This window comes from Capricornis sumatraensis, chromosome 19 (genome assembly GCF_032405125.1).
Source record: "Capricornis sumatraensis isolate serow.1 chromosome 19, serow.2, whole genome shotgun sequence".
NCBI lineage: Eukaryota > Metazoa > Chordata > Mammalia > Artiodactyla > Bovidae > Capricornis > Capricornis sumatraensis.
Window position 1 is genome coordinate 52,770,007 of NC_091087.1, and position 10,080 is coordinate 52,780,086.

The window sequence follows — 10,080 nt, forward strand, 5'->3', positions numbered from 1 at the left end:
AGCCAGGCCAAGAAGGCACAGAAGGTGCTCCCTGAGCACCGCTGGGCTGACGTGGACAGTCTTTCTGTGGTACATCATGCTGGTAAGCTGCAGTTTGAGGTGACCAATCTCAGTGAGCCAAGGTGAGGGAGCCCCTCTTATCTGAGACACAACCTCTTTGAGGGGGACACTGAGAAGCAGTGACTTTGGAAGATCAACACTTGTGTTTGGGATCCTCCCGTGGGTTCTGGTCAGGAGCCACTAGTACTCTGTGCTAACAGGGAGATGCTGGGAGCAAAGTCAGCCAGGCCTTGGACCCGGAATCAGCTGTGTAGACCTTGTGCTTTGGAGATTTACGCAGACTGCTGTGTTTCCATCAGCAACAGATTCAACTGATAACTTTAAGGACATTTAAAACTTTTTGCCCATAGATGATATTTCCCCCTCTCTGTTGACAGAAATTAAGCATGACTTTTCTTCCCCTCTTCACAGATAACATGCTTCTAGAAAAGAAATTCTTCAAAAGGGGTGATCAGCCCTCCCTGGGATGAGGTCTTTAAGTTCAGTTCAGTTCAGTTCAGTCGCTCAGTTGTGTCCGATTCTTTGCAACCCCATGAATTGCAGCATGCCAGGCCTCCCTGTCCATCACCATCTCCTGGAGTTCACTCAGACTCACGTCCATCGAGTCAGTGATGCCATCCAGCCATCTCATCCTCAGTCGTCTCCTTCTCCTCCTGCCCCCAATCCCTCCCAGCATCAGAGTCTTTTCCAATGAGTCAACTCTTCGCGTGAGGTGGCCAAAGTACTGGAGCTTCAGCTTTAGCATCATTCCTTCCAAAGAAATGCCAGGGTTGATCTCCTTCAGAATGGACTGGTTGGATCTCCTTGCAGTCCAAGGGACTCTCAAGAGTCTCCTCCAACACCACAGTTCAAAAGCATCAATTCTTCGGCGCTCAGCCTTCTTCACAGTCCAACTCTCACATCCATACATGACCACTGGAAAAACCATAGCCTTGACTAGACGGACCTTAGTCGGCAAAGTAATGTCTTTAAAATGCGTCAGAATCAGAGTGGAAAGATAAGCAAGACTAGAATGATCCATGTGGTACTGGAATAGAGTAAGGCAAAGTAAGAATTCATGTTTATCTTAATACAGACACAGATGGTTACATGTAGAAATAGTTACGGATGTCTATCTATAGACTAGTAAACACATTTTTATCTTTGCTCTGTTATCTGGGAAACGACACTCTAGTAGCAATGAGCAACACCAAGTACCTGAATCTTGGTTTCTAGAATCATTCTCCCATAACCAGAACTAGGGCTCCCTGGAGAATGATCTGATTCCAGGACTGAGGTGGGAAACATACAAGATGAAACTGAAGCATCCTGTAGTGCCAGAGAGAAAGGAAGTGCTCACAAAACAAACACATGGATAGAGAAATGTCAAAGGGGCACAGGAGTCAACTGAAAGAGTTCCCAATGGCTAAGCGGAGAATTTTGAGCAGTACAATAAAAAGTAGTATTGACTATATCCCAAAGTCTAAAACAAGTCCATACTGATATAAATAAATGATCAAATATATTCATAAATGGAAAAGAGACATATCTTCTGTGCAGAGCGACTTCTACGAATCATTTTATTTTTGGCTGTGCTGAGTCTTGGTTGCTGTGTGGGCTTTTCTCTAGTTGCGTCCAGCAGGGGCTTCTCTCTAGTTGCGGTGCACAGGTTTCTCATCTCGGTGGCTTCTTTTATTGTGGAGCACAGGCTCTAGGGTGCGTGAGCTCAGTAGGACTCTAGGGTTCAGGAGTTGCAGCATGGGGGCTCACTAGTTGCAGCTCAGGCTCTAGAGCACAGGCTCAGTAATTGTGGCACAACGGGCTTAGTTGCACCGCATGCGAGATCTTCCTGGATTAGGGATCAAACCCATGTCTGTTGCATCAGCAGGAGATTCTTTACCACTGAGCCACCAGGGAAGCCGCTGTGCAGAACAATTTAAAAATAGAAGTGCATGTAAATTCCAGAAATGCTCAAGTCAATATCTTGTCATTTTCAGGCAGGAAATACACACACACACACACACACACACATATAATATGTATTTTTTGTGTTACTTGTCTATAAATATTTTGCTTATAAGAGCTTCAAAAATCTGTTTCCATTTTTACAGCATTTAAATTTGCAAATATATATACACATTTATATATACATTTACAAATTTAAAAGCTGTAAAAAATATAAATATATATGCTGTAACACTTCAATCCTGGCAAAGCTGCAAGAAACTTCAGCACAGACACCCATCACTGTGAGCAATATAAGTTCATACATGCCTTTTGGACACCACCTTGGCAATATCTGTGAAGAAGTAGAAAAACATTCATACCCTTGAACACGGTAGTTTCTTTCCTGAAAATTAATCACAAGGAAAATAAATCCCAGAGAAAAGACAGCAGGAAAAACAAATTGCATTTTGCTGCTATTTTATTCGAATGAACAAAGCTTGAAACTTTTTAAATGTTCCACTGAAGTTTACAAAGTGATAGTCACTTGGTGGAATCTTACTTGAGTACTAAACGTATATGAGAAGTAACATGGAAAATGCTTATGAGCACTTTCGAGAAAGAAGTATACACATGGGCTGGAGGTCTGGGAAGCTGAGCAGTTGGGCTGTTGGCACCTGGATCCTTTCCATTTGCATCACACACCCAGCCTTTCCTCCGGCCTCCAGGGTCCAACACAGCCTGCTGAATTCCTCACCCAATGAACTCTCAGGCATAGACAGGTCGCTCAACTGGTATACTTTTGGAAGAAATGTTTCCTTAATGTTGCTATGATGTTCTCTAGTATCGCTTTAAAAACTCTCCTAAATATTTACTGCTGAACCTGGATTCAAACTTGAACAGCGTCTGCCAGTGCCTCAGCCCCACTGAAGCCTAACCAAACCCTCCCACGACTCACACATCCTATTCAAAGTTTCCGTTACTATCACACAGCCACCTACCGGCTTTCTCAAACAAGAGTGCAAGAAAGCCCCTGCGCGCCTTCAGATGAAGCTGAGGATTTTAAAAGGTCAAGCAGGTCAGAAACTAGCAGCTTAAAACAGAAAGGATTTTCCAGGGAGATGCTCGGATCTCACGTGGAGAATGTAGGAATCAAGGCACCACAAGCCCGGGCCAGTCTGGGGAAAGGGGCGGGGCTAAAGACCTGAACAGTTTGGTGGGAACTAGCGGTGGGACTGTGGCCCCGCCTCCTTTCCGCTGCTGCTCTGCGCACCGGATGGTTCCCGCCCGCCAGCAAGTATACGCGGAGTGCAGGCCACGGATGTAAAGGTTCTAGGAGGCACATTAAAAAGAGTGGAAAATAAGTGACATTAATTTTAATAACATACTATTAAAATAATTAATATATTTTGCTTAATCCAAAATCTCCAAAATGTCATTTCAGTATTTAGTTGATCAAAAAAATTTTTTTAACATTCTTTTTTCATACTAAGTCTTTGAAATCCAGCTTATGGCATATCTCAGTTTGGATCAGCCATATGTCAAGTACTCAACAGTCACATGTGAGCAGAAGCTACTGTATCAAACTGCACAGATTTACAACTTTTATCTGTCTCCTTTTCTTTCCTTCTTCCATCCCTTCCCTCTTTGTTCTTTTCACTCCTTCCTCATTCCCCTCCTTCTCTCCCTTCTTTCCTTCCTTCCATCTATATTTCTTTTTTAAAACATACCATTTTTAAGAAATTGAGGCATATGCCTATCTGCCTACAATGCTCACGTAGGCAGGAAATCCTGGAAAGCCTTATTTTTTGGAATTCTCTGCTGTCCAGGGGCTGTTCTCTCCTGCTTGCTGCAGCTGACATGTGAGCAGATACGCTCTTTAGGCTCCTGGCAGCCTCCTTATCAGACTCCCCTGGACACATCTAGCCCCCACATGCTCATCCTCCCTGGTTGTAGGTGAACAAGTTGAGCTGGCTCTCTCCATGAGGAGATGGGGGCAGGCTTATGCAGGCCCTTTCTTCTTTTCTGGCAGAGTCTTCAGCACTTGGCAAGACTTCCCAGGTCTTTTTCATGACTGGAGTTGCACTTTGCATTGGAAGTTGGCTGCTGGCCAGAGACTCCTCTAGCCTGGAGAGTCCCTGCATCCATCTCTGGGCCTGAGGGAAACTTTGAGCGCCCAAGTAGAGGTCTCATGGAGTTAATGACAGAGATTGTCACATGTCCCTTAGCAATCCTGGAAAACCACTCTGGGAGCTAAGTTCCTGGAGAAGAGATCTTGAGAGGAGGACTTTTAAGGGGACAGGAGAGATAGAGAATAGAAAGTCATTTTCTAGGCATAATTTTACCTGAAGTCATTACTTCTTTATTTGCATTTCCTCTCATTATCAAAGTAAACACACACACAATTGCAGTTATGCAATGATTTATGCAGTTGCTATGAGCCCAAAAGCACTTGCGTAGCTATGTGTGAGTCGGTGCGTCCCTGGCTTCCCGCTCTTGGGGCAACAGGAGGCGCTGGGAATTTCTCAAATGTTCACAAGAATGTTGAGAGGGAGTTCTGAGTAATCACAATTCCTTGAACTTCTTGTGGGAAAATAAAGTCCCAATTTCCTTTTAGAGATAACTGTCTTTGAAAGCTGTTTACCATGAGAATTTTTGTTTATGGTTCAGAGAATGGTCAAAACACACTTCTGTGGAAGGTCCCAGCAAGTAAAAAATCCCACCATGGGGACGCCCTGGCCCCCAGCACGGGAGCAAACTTGAATTATCCAGCTGGGCTCCAACACCTTCTGTATTTCTGATCCAACAGACTCTGGTGTTTTAGCCATGAATATAATCAGTCTCATACACTGTTGATGTTGGTGTCCCACCCTGCTTCTGTTCCCTCCTGCCCTACAGGTATCTCTCAGCTGGATCCTGGGGAACCAAGTATCAGGGAGACAAGCAGGATCTGCCTGCCTTGTGGGCTGGTCTGGGAGCCACTCCTCACCCAGGGGTCCCTGCTGAGCCCTCACTCTCTCTGGGTGCCTCTGTTCAGAGCCACACCCTCTTTGGCTTCTGGTCTTCACCAGCCAGGTTGACAAATAGATTAAGTAAAGAGAAGGCAAAAAAAAGAAAAGAGAAAAGGAAAGAGAAAAAAAAAAAAGCCATCCCAAGCCAAGATGTCTGTGCCCTCTCTCTGCAGGGGTGGAGAACTGTGTTGGCAGCTGCTGTCCAACCCACAGACCCAGCTGAAGGTGGAGAAGATGCCGTGGCACTGTGGGGCCCACAGTGTGGGGAGCTGCCTGCCCGCTCTGTTGGGGCAGCTGGACCGTGCTCACCTAGCCTGGACCCTTAGCACCTGTCAGCAGGCTGGCTTTTGTTCTTTGTACGGAGCACAGTGAAAAGAAAAAAAAAACACAAAAACCCAAAAACTCTTTTGAGGGTCTCAGCCAACACAAATTTGATAATTCCAGCAATAGCCCAGATACAGAGTGATCGCATTCCCTCAAAGGGTGCCAGGCCATGCCCTACCTTGTGCAGAGAGGCAGAGGGAAGGCGAGCCCCTGGGGTGCCCAGGCCTCTTTGTCCCCAGCCGACCTCTGTGGAGGTCCAGGCTTCCTCATGAAGGCCCCACAAGCATCACTCCTTTGTGCTCGGAAGCAAGAGAGCAGGGAGCACCTACATGGGAAAGTATGGGCTTTAGGGTTTATACCAGCTTTGCTTCATGGTTTTTCTGTTATTCTTTTAGTCATCTAACAGACACAGAGCTGAACACCGCCTGGTCTTGGCTCTGACAGCCCCTCCCCTGGGCGGCTGGAAAGGCCTGTCTCTGGTGTATCCTGGTTTTTCCTCCAGGAGGTGGAGAGCCCTTGCTTTGAAAAGTGCCTACAGAGCAGTTTCGCCCCTCTGTGAACATGAACGAGCCGTGGCAAGCGTGCGGCTGAATCACAGTCTTGGTGACACAGAGCACGTGGCGTCAAATTGCCCAGAAGTATGACTGGCACCCCAGCTTGTGCCTCCCCACCCCAAAGGGGGACCCACTGTCAACACAGAACAAGGGATCCAAAGATGAGCCTTCTGGTTTTCTAAAAGCCAGTTGTTGAGTTTCAAGGCCTTCTCTGTATATGGTGAATTCCTTGAAGGCAGCTGAAGTAACCACTAATTTTTTTTTTTTAACCTACCTAGGTTAAGTGCCTTTTTCTGAGAGGAGTGAATGCCTCTGTGTGTGCCAAGTCGCTTCAGTCATGTCTGACTCTTTGCGACCCTATGGACTGTAGGCTGCCAGGCTCCTCTGTCCATGGAATTCTCCAGGGAAGAATGTTGGAGTGGGTGGCCATGCCCTCCTCCAGGGGATCTTCCTGACCCAGGGATCGAACCTACATCTCCTATGTCTCCTGCATTGGCAGACAGGCTCTTTACCACTAGTGCCACCTGGGAAGCCCAAATTCCTCTGTGGGACTTCCGAATTTGAGGGGAAGGTGAAGAATGTTCTTACAAGGGAGTTGAGTGGGGCAATCAGTTCAAATAGCTGGCTGGGGGCACCTCGATTCCTGACCCTGAAAGCTCATGGCCGACCTGGTGATGGTCTGCCTCAGTCACAATCATGCCAGCCACAGCCCAGAACTGCTTCCAGCTCCTGACATGCCCTGGGTCTGCTGTGACCCCAGTGGATGTCTACCTGACCATCCTTGCAGGATGGGGCAGAGGTGGGAGAAGGCAGGCCAGCCACTTATATTCACTGAGCCGGCTGGAAGCCAGGAAGCTGGTGGCTTATTGGTGACAAGCTGAGCCTGACTCATGGCCCTGTCATAACTCCTGGTGGCAGACTGACCCACAGAGGAAATTACACAGCACTCTGTGGTCATGGTAGAGGCAGGGGCTTTTCCAAGTGCATCAACTGGGAAGCAGCCTTCACCCACACTGGAAGCTCAGGCTTGGGGACCCCCACTGACTTCAGGTTAGTCCTGGTGACCACGGGAGTGAGATGGCCTGTGCAAACCCCTTCCGTCGTGCCCTGCTGGCGGGTGGGGCACCCATAGCCCCAGCCCATCTGTGACAGAGTTGCCACGCTCCCCAAATCAGCCTTCCACACACAGCTCCTGGGGTGGCAGATCCCAGTCCTCCCACAGTCTACACAGGCCCTGGGAGCCTGCCAAGGGCCTTCATTAAAAAGGACAGTGCTAACAGAACCAGAAGCTTCTCCCCTTAGGTGGTTGTGTGACTCTGGACAACTAAATCAAACTTGCTGTATCTCAGTTTTCTCATCTGTCAAGTGGGTCTAGAATGCCTACCATAAGCTGTGGTGAGGGTTAGATGCTGTATGCAAAGGGCCTGGCACAGTGGTGGGCTCTAATACATGGCCCTCGTTCTCAGTCTGAGGCAAATTTCAGATTGGCCCCAACCTCCAGGGCTCAACTTTCAGAGCTGTCCCTCCCCCGCATCCAGGCTCCCAACTCTTCATGCAAATATGTGGCTAGAGGAGGAGACAGAAATGCCGTCATCACCAACGAGTTGATTCTTCTGGGCAGTGTGAAGGAGTGGCCTTGCTTGAGACACTCTGCAAGGGGCAGGCCACTGAGGAGGGTTCTTACCATTCTCCTCTTGTCCACTCCTATCGGACCCCCCAGGGCCATCCTGCAGAGAACTCTGGAGTGGGGGGAACTGGCTCCCTGCCCCCAAAAGCTGGAGGAGAAGGGTGACCAGAGCGCAGGAGGAGAGAAGTGATGGGCGGCACCAGGCCCTGTGTCTGGAGTTAGTCCTGGGAACCACCTCTGGGAGAGCCTTCAGCCCATGAGGACTCTGATGGGTTAGAATGTTCCCCTGGAAACCAGAGGGCAGGATTGTCTTATGGACTCTTCCAGCCCACCTGTGCTGTCGCCAGGAGCAAGGGCTGCACTGCCCCCATCCCGCCCGTCCATGACAGGGGCTCCATGCTGGGGTTACCAAGTGCCGGTTATGGGGATACCTGCAGGGTGGGCAGCCTGGTAGAAAGTCTGGTGGGGAGGCTGAAAGCAGCTGTGTATATGCACATACATGTGTAAAGGGGGTGTGTAAGGGATGCAGATTCGTTGTGCACCTGCTACGCAGGGTATCTCATTTCATCAAGTCATTTGGTCATTTGTGTAGTTGCTTTGAGGGTGGCTTTTCATGTACATTCCTCAGCAGGGGTGGGGGTGAGGAGAGCTCTATTCTATTTTTATCTCCCCCACTGAAGGGTGCTCTGTTCACAGGGCCCCTTTCCTCCCCTGGCACTTTCCCCTACATGCAGCTGCAACTACAAGCTTTGCTTGTAAAGGAACTGGTTGCTTCACATCCACTCACCTCACCCACTCCCTCTGAGCTCTATGGGGCCCCAGTACCAGCGTCACTTCTTCCAGGGACCCTCCTTCTTACCCCACCCTCAGACCAATGCTGGGCTGCTTCCTCCTGGAACCTGGGAACCAGCTGAGATGTGACATCTTCCTTCTCCCCCATCCCCAGCAAGGGTTCTCTTGGACTAGTGGCCCCTCCCTGCAGCAGCCTGGCAGTGGGAATAGCCCACGACTCCACGTGGCAAAGGAGCAACTCTAAGGCCCTTTCATACCCATCGAGGTTGGTTTATTTTAATCCATTTTATGCCCAGTTGAGCATTAGAATGCAGTTTGGGGACTTCCCTGGTGGTCCAGTGGCTAAGACTCAAATACTAATGCAGGGGACCCAGATTTGATGCTTGGTCAGGGAACTAGCTCCCACATGCCACAGCTAAGAGCCTGCATGCCAAAACTAAGACCCAGTGAGGCCAAATAAATATTTTAAATCAAGAATGCAATTTGGAATTGGAGACACGATGGTTACATCTGGGAAAAGGTAGTTATTCCACATGTGATCTTTATAACCAGCCTGCATGTGAGTACATGAGGAGGACAATTATTATCTCTAATTTACAGATAGGAACTCTGAGGTCCAGAGATTAAGGTCACTCAACTGTTTCTCTGTCTTCTGAATCCCAACTCAGAGCCACTTTTTACCACCAGGTATACACAGAAGCAGGTGCCTGGCACACAGGCTAGAAGAGGCAGGGCTCAGAGAGAGTTTCCAGGGACATCTCTTCCCAGGGAGCACAAGCCAGGAGACCCTTGGCTGCACTAAATGGCTGGTCTACTCTGGGTGTTGAGAAAGCCTAGAAGCTGTGGTCTCCTGGGGTGGGAAACTGCACCACCTCTGGGCCAACACGTGATCATGGCTGGTAGTGAGGTAATATGACCATGTTACAATGTCCCGGACTTCACATGCTTTCCAGAGATGGACTCATTGAATCCTCATAAAACCCTAGAAGGCAAATCTGATTCCCTTTTACAGATAAAAGGACAGAGGCATAGAGAGGTTAAGAAACATGTCTGAGGTTACACAGCTAGAAAATAGCCAATAAATGTGGCTTTCCCTCAACTCTTTTTGGACTGTTGACTCCTTTGGGCAGAAAATGAGACTGGTCCCTACATCTGTGCCCTGAACATGAAAACAAGTGTCCCTAACCTGTTGTGTCATCCCTCTGCTTACGAAGGTGCACTTTTGCTTGGCAGGTACAATGGAGGGTGGTTTACTGGATTTTGTAAAAGCAAAATTCCTTTTAGTATTTTATGTTGTTGGGGTAAGAAGTACAGGGGTCTTCATTTTTCAGCTATTTGCAGGCACAGGTGCTTTCCATCAGCTTGGACTCTGCACAAGCCTGACCGGGAAAAGGGACACGTGATCTAGGGCTTTTCTGGCCAGAAGACCTGGCATGCACCAGCTGCAGACAGCACTGCCCTCAGGACTGGGGCCTCAGTGAATGGCTGGAGAACACAAACCCAACCCAGTATGAGGCCTGGTGTTTTAGGGTAACTTTTTAAAATTAATTACTTTTAACATATATATGATTGAAGTAGAGTTGACTTACAGTGTTTCAGGTGCCCTGCAAGGTGAGTGCATTATACATATACGCATATATTTTCGAAAGTGTTTTCCGTTATAGGTTATTACAAGATATTGACTATAGTTCTCTGTGCTATTAGGGTAACTGACTGGATATGGACGCAGCTCTTTGTAACAGTTATCTCTACACTGCAGTGCTGGACATTTGTCCCTGGGGCTCCTCTC